Source organism: Elephas maximus, chromosome 13, assembly GCF_024166365.1.
Source record: "Elephas maximus indicus isolate mEleMax1 chromosome 13, mEleMax1 primary haplotype, whole genome shotgun sequence".
NCBI lineage: Eukaryota > Metazoa > Chordata > Mammalia > Proboscidea > Elephantidae > Elephas > Elephas maximus.
The window spans coordinates 42144896-42163661 of NC_064831.1; the positions used below are offsets into that span (position 1 = coordinate 42144896).

Below are 18766 nucleotides of genomic sequence, written 5' to 3' on the forward strand. Positions count from 1 at the left end.
CCTACAAATCACCTAGAGTTCTTGTTAAAATGCAGATTCTCATTCAGCAAGTCTGAAATGGGGAGTGGAGTTCTGTATTTCTAAGTAGCTCCCGGGTAATGCTGAGGCTACTGGTTCATGGACTACTCTTTGAGTGTAAAGGGTCTTCTAGACTCTGCCAATTTGACTTTGGCAACAACATAGAATAGAAGGTGAGAAAATACATAATGAAAATAAATAATAATCAATTCAGAAAATAGTGTTTGATGTGTATGTGTGTTTAAATATAAAAGGATGCTATATGTAAGATTATGTAACTAGCTTTAAACTCTTAAGAGAAAGATAATCAAAGTGTAGTATTTTTAAAATTTTAATGAATGCATGAAAAATATAGAAAATAGCCTTATCTATAGTTTTATATTCTAGATTTCTATACACAGAATAGATTTTTTTTCGAGAACATACATTTAAAGCAAAATGGATGAATTTTCAGTAATAAGTAAATAATATATTTAAGTAATCCTCTGGAGCTTCTGGCAGTTCCAGTTAATGTACGATTCAAGTCATTTTTGAATTGTCTTCAGCAAAAATTCAAACTGGATTCAGCAGAAAACATGGATATGATTGCTGTTGTCAGATGGATCTTGGCTGGAAGCAGAGAGTAACAGGAAGACGTTAACCTGTGCTTTATCAACTGCATGAAGGCACTGAACTGTGTGGGTCATAACATATAATGGATAACATTGTGAAGAATGAAAATTCTGAAACAATTATACTCATGCTGAACCTCTACATGGATTAAGAGACAGTTGTTTGAACAGAACGAGGGGATATTTCACGATTTGAAATTGGAAAATGTGTGCAGCGGGGTTGAATTCTTTATTTATTCAGTCTGTATTCTGAACAAATAATCTGAGAAGCTGTACTCTATGAAGAACACGGCATCAGGAGTGGAGGAAGATTCATTAACAATTTGGAAAATGTAAATGACACAATCTTGCTTGCCAAAAATGGAGATGACTTGAAGCACTTACTGCTGATGGTCAAAGAATATATAGCTATAGCTTTCAGTATAGATTCCACATGAACCTGAAGAAAACAAAATTCTCACTACTGTACAGATAAACATCATGATAAATGAAGAAAAAGCTGAAGTTGTTAAGGATTTCATTGGACCTGAATCAACAATCAATATCCATGGAAGCAGCAGTCAAGAAATGAAACGATGTATTACATTAAGCAAATCTGCTGCAAAAGACTTCTTTAAAGTTTTAAAAAGCAAAGATGTGACTTTGATAATTAAGGTGCTTTGGCCCAAGCCGTGGTCTTTTCAGTCACCTCATGCGCATGCAAAACTGGACAATGAAAAAGAAAGACGGAAAGAATTAATTCATTAGTGAAGAATATTGGCTATACTGTGAATTGCCAGAAGGACAAACAAATCAATGTCAGAAGAAATAGAACCAGAATGTTCCTTAGAAGTAAGGGTGGAGAGACTTCAGCTCATTTACTTTGGACATGTCATCAGGAGAGTCCAGTCTCTAGAAAAGAACATTATGACTGAGGATCCATGAAAACAAGGAAACCTTCGAGGAGATGGATTGGCACAATAGCCACAACAATGGACTCAAACAAAAAAACGATCATGAAGATGATCCAAGACCAGACAATGTTTTGTTCTGTTACGCATAAGGCTGCCTTGAGTTGGAGCAGACTTGATGGTAACAGCAACAGCAACAGTATTTAAATAGTAAGATGTAAATTTTTTTTTTTAAGGGCAGAATGTGTGCGACGTAATGGATACTGTCAAGGGAAGAAAACACAGCAGTCCCTTAGTTCAGCAGAGGGGTCAAGGGAAAGGGCTTGGGTGCCAGCTACCTGCCTTCAAATCCGACCTTTGCTCACTGGCTCTGTGGCATAGACAACTTACTGTAACCAAACTGTGCCTCAGTTTTCTCATCTATAAAATGGGAATGATAGTGTATTCCATTGTTAGGGTTGTTGTGAGTATTAAATGTGTAAGACAGAAACCCATAACAATGCCAGGCTAATATTTGGCAGGTAAAAACTGTTAATTATTATTATAGCAACAATAATAATAATATTTCTAAAATAATTCAGACTAAAATTAAAAAAATATATATATATATAAAGTTCTCCAAAAATAGAAGTTTTCATGAGTCCATGTTGCTGGTGAATTGTCTGCAGAAAAACATTCTGGCCATTTATTTGAATCGACAACAGGTAGCGAAAACTTGTGAAATTATAGTAAAAAAATTAAGGCTGGAATTTAATTGTTCCCAGTACTCAGCTTCTTAATATGCTTTAAACAGGGCATTTTTTTGTTGTCGTTGTTGTTGTTATTCTATTTCTACCTTTCCTTGGGCATGGATTAGGACACACATTTTAAAAGTCTTGGGTATTACATTTGTGATTTTTTTTTTTTTATTTTGGTGCTTGATCTAGGTGTAATTATCATTCAGAGAGGAAAATGTATTGCTTGTAGGCAGACATAAATAGGTGGTTATTATATTTTCTTTTTTATTTAAATTTTTTTCTGAAGTTTAAACTCAAAAAACCAAACCCACTGCCATCAAGTCGATTCCAACTCATAGAGACCCTATAGGACAGAGTAGAACTGCCCCACAGATTTTCCAGGGAGCACCTGGTGGATTTGAACTGCCGACCTCTTGGTTAGCAGTTGTAGCACTTAACGACTACGCCACCAGAGTTCCTGGAGTTTAGATGAGGACATTTCTAAAGACCTATAATTTTAACACTTTATTTTATTCGTTTTTCCTTTCTGAAATAATTGTTTCATAAAATAAAAAGCAAGGGAAAATGGGTAGCAATTTTAGTATTTGCACAAGGAAATAATTTCAGAGGCAAAGTGTAATACTTAACACCTGACTCTGGATGTTTTTTGGCTAAAGTCAGAATTAAAAAAAAAAAATTCTCAAACATGTAAAACTGTGAAATAAACAAATAAGATTTTAAATTCAGTCAATCTATCTTGGAAACCCTGGTGGCATAGTGGTTAAGTGCTACAGCTGTTAACCAAGAGGTTGGCAGTTCAAATCCGCCACGTGCTCCTTGGAAACTCTATGGGGCAGTTCTACTCTGTCCTATAGAGTCGCTATGAGTCAGAATCTACTTGACGGCAGTGGGTTTGGTTTTGGTGGGTTTATCTATCTGTCTGTCTGTCTGTCTATCTACCTATCTGTCATCTATCTACATTCTATGCTAAATATTCTCTTTTATTAAACAAAACCAACAGTGAATAATTTTTGGAAGGACCTTGCAAGTAAAAAATAGAGAAAATGGCTTGTGTTCCAATGAGGATGCTAGTGTCCTGTTTCTAACTACCCTGAAAGGGCTATTCTCTAATTATCATACCCATTTTTTTTATATGATGGAGCCCTGGCGGCACAGTGGTTAACGGCTTGGCTGCTAACCAAAAGTTCAGCAGTTCAAACCCACCAGCTGCTCTTTGGAAACTGAATGGGGCAGTTGTACTCTGTCCCATAGGGTTGCTGTGAGTAGGAATTGACTCAATGACAATGGATTTTTAGGTTATATATATATATATATATATATATATATATATATATATAATGTGATGGCATATTACTTCTCTCACATTTGTCTCCTGTTTCTTTCTCATCTGACAAATTAGCTTCTTCAAATGTTGTTAAATTTTATGTGGCAACAGTAAGAAATTGTTATGTAAATTGTATTACAGGACCCAGTAAGTCAGCTTTTATCTATAATAATAGATACTTAATAGATAGTAATTGTGTGGGTACATATTAGGAGCCTCCTTCCTATGTGCTGAAGGTTGAGTTAAACTCTGAAGGGGATGGATGAGCAACAGAAGATGCAATGACTGCCCTCGAGGAACTTAAAATATAGTTGGGGAGACAGGACAGCATGAGACAACACAAGAAGGCAATATAAATTATAGGCATTGACTATAATTGCCGTACAAGGTCAAAGAATGATAAAATCAACAGAGCAAGTACCTGGGGATCACTTCGAGGGAAAGTTGGCATTAAAGCTTTGACAGAGAGGTAAATTTGGAAGGTGCTGAAAATTAAGAATTGGACAACAACCAGAAAGAATAGACATGGACTATGGCACTGAGATAGAATAACATTATAGATATTAGACACTCTGCCCGACTGAGTAAAAGGGATTATATTGAAAAATAATATAAAATTCACAGAATGCTCAGGAAACTTAACAAAAAAAAGTATATCCAATAGACATGCAGTTTTTAGCTACTTTCCCCATGGATCTCTGAAAACTCAAATAGTGAAAAACTAATATCTCCAGATGTAAAATTAGACATTTTTGACCCTTCGAGCCAATAGCTATCAGACTCTAATGTGATTTAGAAAATAGATCACCTTGTAGAAATTCCCTACTAGGAACGTGACAACTGATTTGATAACTACTACATTCCTAATCCAAAAGGGTCCACCTGGGGAGCTAGGGATTAAAGGACGACTTCTCTGTGGTGAGCTAGTGCTAGGAGTGCCCACAAGAAAGAAGGGGGTAGCTTGCTTCCCCTGTCAGGGCTAGAGAGAGGTGCTTCAGAAGACCCAGTGGAGAGTCTGATAGATGTCTCCTGCAGTTTGGGTATGGTAGTGGATATAGTGGACTGGTTTCTGATAAACCTAAAGGCTAGAGAAGAGCTAGTTAGCAGCTTATGGTTGAGCAAATTAGAGATGCTGAATTGGAATTAGTCTACTTTGCAAGGGTTTTTTGGGGAGTTTTCTGTTTAATAGACGTGGACCATGAATTTGAGAGTGCTCTCACGAGGCTGTCTTAGGTTCTGTCTTTTAAGGCTGCCCAGGGGCTGAACTGGTATCAGCAGATAGAAGCTTGGTATTACTTGGGGCTGTGGAAGTAGGAAGTGATAAAGTGAGCCAGTATGACCCACATCAAGGAAAGCAGAGACGAAATGTCCCAGTGATTGAGGATGGGGGTGGGGGAGAAAGTTGGGGGAAGGATAGGGGAAGAGGATCACTGAGGAACCAGGAAAAGCACCACAGGGAAGAGGTCAGCTTCAAACATGTACCAGCCACAGAGGTGCTTTCCTCTTAGCTAGGCACCTGAATCTCCTTTTATCTCATCTTTCCCCTACCTTCTCTCTTTAACTCCACTCCTGTATTCCAGGGGCATTGGGAATCAAGGTTAACTGGCCTGGGAAGAAAGATGTGGGGGAAAAAAAAAAAAAACCCGGGACCACCATATCTCTTTTCTTTGACTGTTGGCTTCTCCTTGTGGCAGATGTTAGCTATGGAGAGGAGAGGATTTAAATCTTAAATCAGGTTTTTATATGCAGCGGTGTATTCTGATTGCTGAACTGAGACTGTGTCTGGTGACTTAAAGTAATAGTAATTTTTTTTTTTGCTTTTTTAGTTCCAAATGATTAGGATCCAAAGTCAGGGTAGACCCCTGATTCTTGTTGACTCAAAAGATGTTATGCAGATTTTGATCTACTTGTTGCCTGCATCCTGGAGTTAGGGGTTGCTGTTGGTGTGAGTCAAAACTCTTTCTTTCTTTATTTGTAATCATATAAGCTAAACTCTTTCGAAATATGCAGTAGGAGCTGTTGAGTCCTAAACTGTGTTTCTTAATCTAGCCCCATCGGGGTTGCAGCTCATGGAAATGCCTCTTTATACTCTGTCCATTTTTCTTTCCAGGGCTCTTTTCAGGATTTGTCTTCTTTGCTATCTTCTGAGCATTGGAAAGAGGCACAGTGCACAGGTTAGTCCACTCCCCTGTAACCCTTCTTCTCCCTGCCTTTTCGTGCTTCCTCTTCTTGGTATGCACTGTCTCCTCTCCTTGGAAATATGCATCCCCACTTATCTGTCTTCTAGATTTTGTTAATCTTTCAAAGTCCTTGCCTTTTGTGAAATTTTCTTACAACAAACAAGACTGACTAATTGTCAGCCTGTACGCACTGAGGGCTCAGTGGTTAAGAGCTTGGCTGCTAACCAAAATTTTGGCAGTTCGAACCCACCACCCGCTCCTTGGAAACCTTATGGAGCCATTCTACTCTGTCCTGTAGGGTTGCTATGAGTCGGAATTGACTCGATGGCAGAGTTTTTTTTTTTTAATGCACCAGTTCATTTGTTGACTGATTTTTTTTGTTTGTTTGTTTTACTGCAGTAAATATATATATAATAGAACAGTTGCCATTTCAGCCATCTTCACATGTACAGCTCAGTGACATTAGTTATGGTCATGGTGTTGTTCTTATCTGTTTTCATATTATACCATCACCCTTAACAGAAGAAGGAAAAAGATTCTCTCTTAGCTACAGAATATGTATTCTCTTTATTACTTCAATGCATTATATATTTCCTAGCAACAGCATTCTTACCAGTTACCTCAAATATAATTGTTTATATACTTGTTTCCTCCACTAAACTCTGCGTTTTTTTTTTTATCCAACAAGAAGCCATAACTTTATTAATGATAGAAACAGTACAAATTTCAAATCAAACTGCAGTTATTCTTTTGAAACACCAAAAAAAGTCCTCGTTTTCAGATGGTTACATTGTTAATTTCATAATAGCATTTACAGTGTCATTACTGTTGTTCTTCAGGGCTCTGACTGCCTTTGCTCCTGACACATTTGCTTGTGACATGACCAATCCTATGTCCTTAACTTCCACACCTGTTTCATCAACCTCTTCCTCTTCACTCTCCTCTTGTACGTTGGAGTTTCTGTGTTTTCTTGAATGTTCGAGACAGCTTCACCCTGAACTTTGAATTTCTCTGCAACTGCTAGCTTTGCTTGCTGAGATAAATCCTCAATCTTGGCTTCCCCCAAAACTATGTAGGTATCTGAAGCTGGGCTCTTGTAGACATCTGGCTTTGTGAGGACAAAGAGGATATTCTTAGGTTTCCGAATAGTGACTTTAGTGACCCCTGTGGCTTGCGGGAGACCCAGTTTGGACATAGCCTGCTGTGCCTTCTTTTCACTTTGACTCTGTTTTGCTTTACTCATTGATTTCAGCTGCTGCTGCCAGCTGGGCTTGTTGTGTGGTTGACCTGTGTGGAATTCTGTTCCTCGAGCTCCAGTACTGATTCATCACAGTCAGGTTCTGTTCCAGACCCTGTCCCACCAGGGGTTGTGGAAGCTCCTGCTCTGTAGCAGGGATGGTTTCTGTGGCTTCACCGGGCATTTTGTGGAACCAAGACGATGGCAGAAAGAGAGCAAGTGAGAGCGTGACCCATGCCTGTTGCAGACGCTAAACTGTGAAATTCTTGTGTCATTGTTCTATTTATTTTCATTTCCCTAAAGTCTGTCACAGACCCAGGCTCGAAGAAGACTCAATAGATGTTTGCTATATTAGATTGAGTATACACGAGGGTAGATAATGGCCAGTTCCTTTAAGTGAATTCTGAAGTGCGCCACAATGCCTTGGAGGGCTTCTTCAAAATAAAATTCTCACCATAACCAAGGGGAGCCACTGCAGTGGCACGGTAGATAGCTTCTTAATCTAAATGAAATACTGTTCAACCATTTCACCCACCTGCCTTCAGACCTAAAATGACTCTATTTCCTTTGTCATCACAGGGCGTGATTAATAAGGAAGCAAATTAGGTAGAGTCCATATGGTATTATTTAATCATTTGACCACATGGCTCACTATGACAATGATTCTTAATGGGGTAACGAGATTGTTTTTAAAAGGAAATAATGGCGATAATAGCAATAATAATGATGTTGATAATTATATTAGTTGGCATCCCTTAGTGCTTAGCTTGGCACTATGCTTTGTCCTTTATATGTATTTTTCTCACTTGATTAGCTCTGCAGAGTAGAAAGAATTATTGTTCCCATATTAGAGATGGAAAATGAAGGTGTAATTTACTTGTCCAAGGTTATACAGATGGTAAAATGTTATAGTGACCGCGCTTATGTGACTATTCTTATAGTAATTGCTATAGTCATTTAATTGATGTTGTTTCTAACTGTATTTCTTAGATCAAATAGCTTTCTTAAGGGGTGACTTTAAAATTCTTCTCTACCTAAGTGACAGTCCTTTCTAGAAAGCTATTGCTCAGATTTGAATTTCTTATCCTCCAATCTGAACATTCAGATAACGATGCAATAAAATCTTTTATGAGATACTCCTCAGGATTGTTATACGCTAAGGGAGGGAGTAAGATGTATTTTTGTAACCTCTGACTTCTATGAAGCACTTTCTTCCTTGTTGCAGTGTAGAAAAGCTCTGAAATTGCATCTCATAAGGAGGGTAATCTGCAATTATTTACATAGAACCATCCCGCAATATCTCATTTTATCACTTTTGTGGAAAGATAGAAGCGAAAAAACACCCCAACTTTCATGAATATTTTAAAACCCACACTCACTGGGGAAGGGATGAAAGTAAGGTTAGATAATTGCAGATTCCATTTCAGCCAGTGGTAACCCGAGCAAATGTTCTGTCCCAACATGGCTTATGTCTTATCTTGTGAAATGATGGCAGCGAATGCCTTTCCTTCCTCGAGTGCCAGACCTGGTCCCATGTGAGGAAGGAGGGAGAAGCAAAGAAAAAAGGGTTGACCATCTATCTTCCACGGTCACCCAGGTTCTCAGCTGCAGGGGAGAGGGTACCTCTGGGGAACTTATTTGGCATTTCAAGCAAGTGTTCACAAGGCAGCTGCTGAGTGGAGCTGAATATTTTGTTAACCAGTTTTTTTCTCTGACCTTTATTACTAATGGATCTTCTTTAAGAATGATTTAAAGAGGAAAAAGAAAGGTTAATTTTATTGATTTATTTTATCTTTGTCCACAGAACCCAAAGCAATGGTGTTACCTGGCAAGAAATCTGCTGTCATTTATGAAAAATCAGACCAAGGTAATGCTTATTTTGAATGGCTATTTTTCCAGTCTGTTTAACTCTGACGCCTTAAACCAATTGGCTTTCCTTGATTACTGGTTTTAGTGATTGAATGACCCATGAAAAAAGTAAATCATCTGAAAGATAGAGGCAAGGATTTATACAGTCACCTTGTTTGTGAAGCAATTCATAAATTTTAAAATATATATTAGCTTATGAAAACATTGTAGATTATGACTAATTTTCTGACATCACTTTTTCATTTCTGTTAATGTATGAATAGGATCTGGACTAGAAGTTTGTGTTCTCTTTGTCTGGAAATAACTTCAATTTCCAAATGATGTATCATATTTGTATATCATAGACAATGAGAGGAGGAGACTCTTGCCAGGATACAGTAATAAGATTCTTCCTGTGTTAAACGTTAAATGAGCTTCCATATTATTTTTTTGATATCTAAAAATTTTCAGTAAGAATTCCTAGAAAACGTCACTGAATTTTCTGAAGATACCCACCTATACAACATACATTTTCTTGGGAAAGATTTAATTATATCATCCAGTTGTTGAATAGCATTGCTGATTATGCTCAACATATTGCTCATTTAGTTGCTAAATTTTCAAATTACTATGAGATTTATTTACATATGTTGTCCTAGGAATATGAAAGCTCATGCAAATATTCTAATGACATATGCATGTAAACAAAGCATGAGTGTAGATACCGATATGTAAAGAGTGTTTGGTTTACTAGTAATGCTACTATCTTAAAAGAGTTTTTTACAGAAGAAGTTTCTGACAGGTTAGAATTGTCAAGAGACCTGGACCCATTTATTGAGCATTATCTACTTATATACTATGAAGATATGCTGTGAGTGTACATGTTTGAACATACACAATATGCTTGTTGAATTGTGTACTAAGTTGAATACCAATTGGAGCCAGGGTTTTATTTTTGACAAATTATTGAATTCCTGAAAACAAATAAGTGCTGAATCAAAGATAGTATTTCAGTTTAATGCGCGTTAGCAGAAAACTTGTTTTTAAACTTTGATTTGCAGTTGAGCAAAAATCACTTATTAGGTTGAATTACAAATAGCGTGTTTTTACTTCTTTCTGGCCTTTAGTTAAATCTTCGAAGGAGATATAAATTTCTCTCCCCTAATGGGAATTTTGAATTGCAGGACCTGTGTCCAAGTTTTATCTGTACTAAGATGTTAATTCATGCTGTAAATATCATTAAATAGCTAATGAACTCCATTGGATGCTGCCTTTTACATAGCACTTATTAACAATGATTCTGGAGAGAGAGGCTTTATACTGAGAGCTGGTACCTAGACAATATGAAGAGGAGGTTGGAGCTGAGATAGGAGCTGTAGGCATAGGGAGGTAGGTGGCAGAAAGGTGCTTGTTGGGGGTATAAACAATCAACAGAAGATGAGAGAGTAAGACAGAAAGTAAAGCACTGAATGAATTCAGATGGAGCCAACGAGAAAGGCCAAGGATGAAGAGAGCAGAGAATATTCAGGAGTCATTCAGAAAGTAATTCTTTTTCTCAGAGGCCTGGATATCCTGAGATATTCAATTCATTAAGGTTTGTTTTATTTATCTAAGATATGGATAAACCTATTTAGAACTGCATCTAGTAAAGGAAGAATTGAAGCAGAGAAGGGAAGTCTGATTAACATGGTAGAGATTCCAGCATCTATATACCCAGAATAAAAGAAAAAAATGCCTTTTGAGAATAAAGAAATAATTCTCTCTATCGTCAGGGTCCAAGTGTTTGATAAAAACTCCCAAATGGGATATAATCTAGGATGCGTGCGTTTGTGTGGACAGTGGGAAGGAAGGATGGAAGAGTAGCTTGGGGAGGGGGGACAACTGCTACGGCCAGGGGAATTGGCACTTGTATTATCATCTCTTTAGGTAGGCTCTTCAAATTCATTGAAGTAGAAATGGTTGCAGTCTCATAAAATCCCTGTTAATAAGACAAAGAGTGCTAATGTGTTGACGCCCTTCGTCTCTGATCTCAGATGGGATATGTGCACTGAAGTTTCAGTGTTTAAATGGTAGAAGATTAAGACCTGCTAGTGAAGGTGCTATTTTTTAAACAAATGGGACCCGTTAGCTTTTCTCAGTTGTACACGGCAACTCATTCCACATTTTGTATGGGATTAACTCTGGCAAAGGACTCAGTGCAATCTGTAGGATTAACGAGCACTTGTGTGTGTGCAGATACTTGAAAGTTCTACATCTGGCTCTTTTAAAAGGGATATTTGAATGCCTTTTCATATAGTGTTTTATCACATGATGTTATTGGTATCTATTAGTCATAATAGTCTTAATTTTCTCACTTAATTATCCAAATGTAGAAGCAACTTTCAGTTAGTCCCGTCAGAGTATCCTTCTATATATTCAGTAAAATTATGTACAAAAATACTTACAGATGGTTATTCTGTTCAATTTTTACAAAGGTTTATATGTACTAGAAATGGATTAAATTTCAATTGAGAACATTTTATGTTTGTAATCTATTTTATTTATATGGGAATATTGTTTTATTCTCATACATTTAACTTCTTCTGTAGGAAATGAAATGGAATATTAAGGATTCAGCAATTGTTTTGATGTATTCTAGGTGCGAATCTAGGCTTAGCATAGGCACAATTTGGAAAATTGAAAAAAAACTAGGGCATAAGGCCAGCCTATAGCATTACTTATGTTCAGGAGCATTAAGAAATAGGTTACAAATGTATTGGTTAGAGACCGGTTTCATTGTGGTTTCTTATTATTCAATATAGATAATTCTGTAGATGTAATACATAGGGAAATTTAAAAGGACAAAAATCTTGAAATTTTAAGAGCTTACTGTGAATTATATTTTATATTATTTATCACATACTATAACAATAGGCGCTCCTTGGAAACTCTATGGGACAGTTCTACTCCGTCCTATAGGGTCGCTATGAGTTGGAATCGACTTGACAGCAGTGGGTTTGGTGGTTTTTACAATTACAAGGCAAAGTAAAACATAAAAGCATACAGGTTTATCGATAGATAGATAATCCACCATAAATTTAAGTGGGAGTTAGAAATACTTCTATGGTGTGTTTGAAAACTGTGATACAGTTGTCACAATGCCTGAAATCCATACCTGATACGTACTATGCTTTACAGGAACATAATTGTAACATCAGGTGAAACAGGCTCCCATCTTGTATTTAAACTGCAAGTCGAAGAATGAATCATTGAACCTTTTCGTGAAGAAATGATTAAAAAGCAATCCCTTAATTTTTTTTTTTTTTTAAGAGAAGGACCTATGATGATAATTTTTTAAAGAATTTGCTTTTTCTGGTCTTTTTTTTATCATGTGCAAAAGTTCTTGGTGTTCTTGACTCTTCTGAGATTATGTGGGGTTTCCACCATTTTTGAAACTTTAAAAAGCTTCTAGGACTCTAAATCATAGAATTGTCTAGAATTGGCCCTTGGTGATATTCATATTTCTTCACTGATCTTCCACCCATGTCTTTATCTTGCTTGTTTCTCTCTTACTCCACTGCATACCTTCAACATTACTGTCTTGGCTCATGAATTCCCCACTCTGAGGATACTGCCTTCTTAGTACCCAATCTGCTTTCTCCCTTATTCAAAGACTACATAATCTTAAAATCTCCTTTAAGAAGACTTCTGAGACCCTTTTCGTATCACAACTATCTCTTTCCGTTAGCCTACTTCTTTCAGTAAAGGCACTTCGGTGTGCTATATTTCACATTGTCATTGATTTGCATATATTGCTTTGTAAAAGATCTTATATGTATGCATGTGTGTGTGTCTGTATGTGTGTATAAAATCTTATTTTACTTTATATAAAGATTGTTATTGTTGTTAGTTGCTGTCGAGTCAGTTCTGACTCATAGCCACCCCATGTACAACAGAATGAAACACTGCCCTATCCTGCTCCATCCTCACAATGGTTGTTATGCTTAAGCCCATTGTTGCAGCCACTGTGTCAATCCATCTTGTTGAGGGTCTTCCTCTTTTTCGCTGACCCTCTGCTTTACCACGCATGGTTCCTTCTCCAGGGAATGATCCCTCCTGATAACATGTCTGAAGTATGTAAGACATGGTCTCTCCATCCTTGCTTCTAAGGAGCATTCTGGTTGTACTTCTTCCAAGACAGGTTTGTTCCTTCTTTTGGCAATCCATGGCATATTCAATACTCTTCACCAACACTGCAATTCAAAGGCATCAATTCTACTTCAGTCTTCCTTATTCATTGCCCAGTTTTCACTTGCACGAGGCTTGCATATGGTTTGGACCAAGCGCACCTTAGTCCTTAAAGTGACATCTTTGCTTTTCAATACTTTAAAGAGATCTTTTGCAGCAGATTTGCCTAATGCAATGTGTTCTTTGATTTTTTTTTTTTTTATTATTATTCCTTTTTTTTCTTTTAATTGTATTAGATAAAGGTTGGAAACCCTGGTAGCATACTGGTTAAGTGTACGGCTGCTAACCAAGAGGTCAGCAGTTCGAATCCACCAAGTGCTCCTTGGAAACTCTATGGGGCAGTTCTACTCTGTTCTGTAGGGTCGCTATGAGTTGGAATCAACTCGACGGCAGTGGGTTAAAGGCTAACAGAACAAACTAGCTTCTCATTTAAAAATTAGTATACATATTGTTTTGCGACATTGGTTACCAACCCGACGACTTGTCAACACTCTCCCTTCTCGACCCTGGGTTCACTATTACCAGATTTCCTGTCCCCTCCTGCTTTCTAGTTCCTGCCCCTGGACTGGTGTGCACCTTTAATCTCATTATTTATTTATCTTTATGGGCCCATCTAATCTTTGGCTGACAGGTGAACCTCAGGAGTGGCTTCATTACTGAGCTAAAAGTTGTCTGGGGGCCATACTCTCCAGGTTTCTCCAGTCTGTCAGACCAGTAAGTTTGGTCTTTCTTTTTGAGTTAGAATTTTGTTCTACATTTTTCTCCGGCTTTGTCCGGGACCCTCTATTGTGATCCCTGTCAGAGCAGTCAGTGGTGGTAGCCAGGCACCATCTAGTTATACTGGACTCAGTCTGGTGGAGGCTGTGGTAGATATGGTCCATTAGATCTTTGGACTAATCTTTCCCTATTATTTTTGCTTTTCTTCATCTCCCTTGCTCCAGATGGGGAGAGACTAGCGGAGTATCTTAGATGGCTACTCACAGGCTTTTGAGACCCCAGATGCTACTCACCAAAGTAGAATGTAGAACATTTTTCTTTATAAACTATGTTATGCCAATTGAGCTGGATGTTCCCCAAAACCGTGGTCTCCACAGCCCTCAGCCTAGTAGTTCAGTTCCTCAGGGACTTTGGATGTGTCTACGGAGCTTCCATGACCTTTCCTTTTACAAGTTGTACTGACTTCCCCAGTATTGTGTACTATCTTACCCTTCACCAAAGTTATCACTTATCTGTTGCCTATTTAGTGTTTTCCCATACCCAACCATCCCCTCCCTCGTAACCATCAAAGATTGTTTCTTTTTGTGTGTAAACCTTTTCATAAGTTTTTATTGTAGTGGACTCATACAATATTAGCCCTTTTGTTATTGGCTTATTTCACTCAGCATAATGCCCTCCAGACTCATCCATGTTGTGAGATGCTTTGCAGATTCATCATTGTTCTTTACCGTTGTGCACTATTTTATTGTGCCTATGTACCAGTTTGTTTATCCATTCATTTGCTGATTGGCATCTAGTTTGTTCCCATCTTTTTGCTATTGCGAACAATGCTGCAATGAATATGGGTGTGCATATCATATGTCTAGTCATGTGACAGCTCTTATTTCTCTAGGATATATTCCTAGGAGTGGGATTGCTGGATCATATGATATTTCTATTTCTAGGTTTCTAAGGAAGCACCATCTCTTTTTCAAAAGCGGTTGTATCATTTTGCATTCCCACCAGCAATGCATGAGTTCCAGTCTCCCCACAGCCTCTCCAACATTTGTTATTTCCTGTTTTTTTGATTCGTGCCAGTAATGCCAGGTTGAGATGGTATCTCATGGTGGTTTTGATTTGCATTTCTCCAATGGCTAGTGATCGCGAGCATTTCCTCATGTGTCTGTTAGCTGCTTTAATGTCTTCCATGGGGAAGTGCCTGTTCATTTCCTTTGCCCATTTTTTAATTGGTTTATTTGTCTTTCTGTTGTAGAGGTGTTGGATTTTCTTGTAGATTTTAGAGATTAGACCTTTGCCAGAGCCAATTTTTTTTTTCCCAGTCTGTAGGTTCTGTGTTTCCTGTTTTGGTGAAGTCTTTTGATGAGCATAGTGTTTAATTTTTAGAAGACTCCAGTTATTAAGCTTATGTTCTGGATTTTGTGTATGGTTTGTATCTGGTTAATGCCATGTATTAGGGCCTCTAGCATTGATCCTATTTTTTCTTTTATGATCTTTACAGATTTTGGTTTTCTGTTTAGGTCTTTGATCCATTTTGAATTAGTTTTTGTGTACGGTGTGAGGTATGGGTCCTGTTTCAGTTTTTTGCAGGTGGACATTCAGTTTTTCCAGCACCGTTTGTTAAAAAGACTGACTTTTCTGCATTCGTTGGACTTTGAGCCCTTGTCAAAGATCAGGTGAACTAGGTGGATGGATTTACATCTGAGTTCTAAATTCTGTTCCATTGGCCAGTGATCTATTGTTGTACCCGTACCGGGCTGTTTTGACTGCTGTAGCTGTATAATAGGTTCTGAGGTCAGGTATTCCTCCTATTTTAGTCTTCTTTCTCAACAGTGCTTTACTTATCCAGAGCCTCTCCCCTTTCCATATAAAGATAATGATTAGTTTTTCTATCTCTTTAAAGAATGTTTTTGTTATTTGGATCAGAATTTCATTGTATTTGTAGACTGCTTGTGGTAGAATTGTCATTTTCACAATGTTTAATCTCACTATCCATGAACATGGTATGTTTTTCCATTTATGTAGAGCTCTTTTGGTTTCTTGCAGTAGCATTTTGTACTTTTCTTTGTATAGTCCTTTTACATCCCTGGTTAGATTTATTCCTAAGTATTTTATTTTTTTAGGGGCTATAATGAATGGTATTGTTTTCCTGATTTCCTTTTTATCATTCTCTTTATTGGTGTATAGGAGTCCAACTGATTTTTGTATGTTTATCTTGTAAACTGTTGCTACTCTACCGAATCTATTAGTTCCAGTAGTTTTCTCATGGACTCTTTTGGGTTTTCTATATATATAGTCTCATATTATCTGCAAATAGAAACACTTTTATTTCTTCCTCACCAATTTGGATGCCCTTTATTTCTTTTTCTTGCCTTATTGCTCTAGCTAGGACTTCCAGCACAATGTTAAATGAGAGTGGTGATAAAGGGGATCCTTGTCTTGTTTCTGTTCTCAGGGGGAATGTTTTCAGCCTCTCTTGTTGAGAATGATGTTGGTTGTTGCTTTTGTATAAACGTCCTTTATTATGCTGAGGAATTTCCCTTCTATACCTATTTTTTGAAAGTTTTTATCAGAAATGGGTGTTGGACTTTGTCAAATGCCTTTTCTGCATTGATTGAGATGATCATGTGATTCTTTTATTTATGTGGTGGATTATGTTGATTGGTTTTCTAATGGTGAACTATCCTTGCATACCTGGTGTGAATCCCACTGGGTCATGGTATATTATTTTTTTTGATACTATGCAGAATTCTACTGGCTAGAATCTTGCTCAGAATTTTTACATCTATACTCATGACAGATATTGGTTTGTGGTTTTCTTTTTTGTGGTGTCGTTGCCTAATTTTGGTATCATGGTTATGCTGGCTTCATAGAATAAATTTGAAAGTATCTTTTCCTTTTCTATGTTTTGAAATAGTTTGAGTAGTACTAGTGTAAGCTCTTCTCTGACTGTTTGGTAGAATTCTCCAGTGAAGCCACCTGGGCCAGGGTTTTTTTTTTTTCCTTGGGAGTTTTTTTTTTTTTTTTTTTTTTTACTTTTTCAATCTCTTCTCTTGTTATGGGTCTGTTCAGATTTTCAGCATCACTTTGTGTCAGTTTGGGTAGGTAGTGTGTTTCTAGAAATTAGTCCATTTCCTCTAGGTTTTCAAATTTGTTGGAGTATAGTTTTTCATAGTACTCTGTTATGATTCTTTTTATTTCAGTTGGGCCTGTTGTAATGTCCCCCATTTTGTTTCTTATTTGGGTTATTAGCATCCTCTTGTGTTTTTCTTTTGTCAGTTTGGCCAGTGGTTTGTCAATTTTGTTGATCCTTTCAAAGAACCAACTTTTGGTTTTGTTGATTCTTTGTATTGTTCTTCGATTCTCTATTTCATTTATTTCTTCTCTGATCTTTATTATTTCCTTTCTTCTGGTGACTGTGGGCTTCTTTTGCTGTTCTCTATTTGTTCGAGTTGTGTAGACAATGTTTTGATTTCATCTCTTCTTTTTTGATGTATGAATTTATTGCTATAAATTGACCTCTGAGCACTGCCTTTGCTGCGTCTCAAAGGTTTTGGTCTGATGTGTTTTCATTCTCATTTGATTCTAGGAATTCTTTGATTCCATCTTTGACTTTTTTTATTACCCAGTGTTTTTAAAGCTGGGTGTTATCCAGTTTCCATGTAATTGATTTTTTTTCCTTGCTCTTCATGTTGTTAATTTTTACTTTGATAGCATTGTGATCAGAGAAGATACTTTGTATTATCTCAAAGTTTTGGATTTTGTTGAACATCGCTTTGAGGCCTAAGATGTGGTCTATTCTGGAGAACGTTTCATGTGTGTTGGAAAAGAATATGTACTTTTTAGCTGTTGGGTGGAGTGTTCTATATATATCTATTAGGTCAGGTTGGTTGATTGTGGCCTTTAGATCTTCTGTATCTTTGTTGAGTTTCTAGATGTTTCTGGATGTCCTGTCCTTTACCAAGAGTGAAGTGTTGAAGTCTCCTGTGGAACTGTCATTTTCTTTTTTCAGTGCTGTTAAAGTTTGTTTTATGTGTTTTAGAGATGACAGGGTGCATAGATATTTATTATGGTTATGTGTTCATGATGAATTGTCCCTTTAATGATGATATAATGCCCCTCTTTGTCTTTTACGGTGGATTTTGTTTTAAAGTCCATTTTATCTGCGATTAGCATTGAGACTCCTGCTCTGTTTTGGCAGCTGTTTGCTGGATATATATTTTTTCTATCCTATGATTTTTAATAAATTTATATCTTTGTTTCTAGGGTGTGTCTCTTATAGACAGCATATTGATGGATCCTGTTTTTTTTTTTTTTTTAATCCATTCTGTCACTCTTTGTCTCTTTATGGGTGTATTTAGACCATTTTCATTCAGTGTAATTATTGATAGGTGAGAGTTTATTGCCGTCATTTTGTAGTACTTTTTTTTGTGATGCTGACATTTTCTTTGTTCCTCTTACTCTCCTGTGCTGAATTCCTTTTGTTTGTGGATTTTTTTTTCATATCTTTTGTTTTTGTAGATTTTGTGTTTATTGAGGCTTTATATTTTTCTTCTTTTTTGGATGAATAGGTTTTTTAACTTCCTTTGTGGTTACCTTGAAATTTACTTTTATCTTCCTAAGTTTGACCTAGTCTTTTATTATTTGGTATCACCTTGTCTTCCTCTCTGTTAGAAAGTTGTATACCTCCACCATTTATTCTCTTTTTTATTGTTCTGACATTGTTTTCATTTACAGATTAACCTCTCTGTTTCCCTGTCATAAATCTTTTAGTTTTTTTTTAATAATTTTTATTGTGCTTTAAGTGAAAGTTTACAAATCAAGTCAGTCTCTCACATATAAACTTATATACACCTTACTACATACTCCCATTTACTCTCCCCCTGATGAGTTAGCCCACTCCCTCCTTCCAGTCTCTCCTTTCATGACCATTTTGCCAGTTTCTAACTACCTCTACCCTCTCATTTCCCCTCCAGACAA

General features: G+C 37.0%; 1 protein-coding gene and 1 pseudogene across 12 annotated transcripts in view; one reads left to right on the forward strand and one right to left on the reverse strand.

Moving 5' to 3' along the window:
• Positions 1-18766, forward strand: part of INPP4B (inositol polyphosphate-4-phosphatase type II B) — a 976853-nt gene that overhangs the window by 136922 nt on the left and 821165 nt on the right. For 9 of the 12 annotated variants that reach the window (XM_049905358.1, XM_049905352.1, XM_049905339.1 and 6 more), the window contains exon 2: positions 8802-8864. The gene's annotated coding sequence lies outside the window, so the exon portion shown is untranslated. Of the gene's footprint in view, positions 1-5406; positions 5526-5690; positions 5755-8801; positions 8865-18766 lie in introns of all 12 variants that reach the window. The other 3 variants (XM_049905340.1, XM_049905344.1, XM_049905343.1) reach the window with 2 other exon arrangements.
• LOC126087719 (nascent polypeptide-associated complex subunit alpha-like) lies at positions 6446-7181 on the reverse strand (annotated as a pseudogene).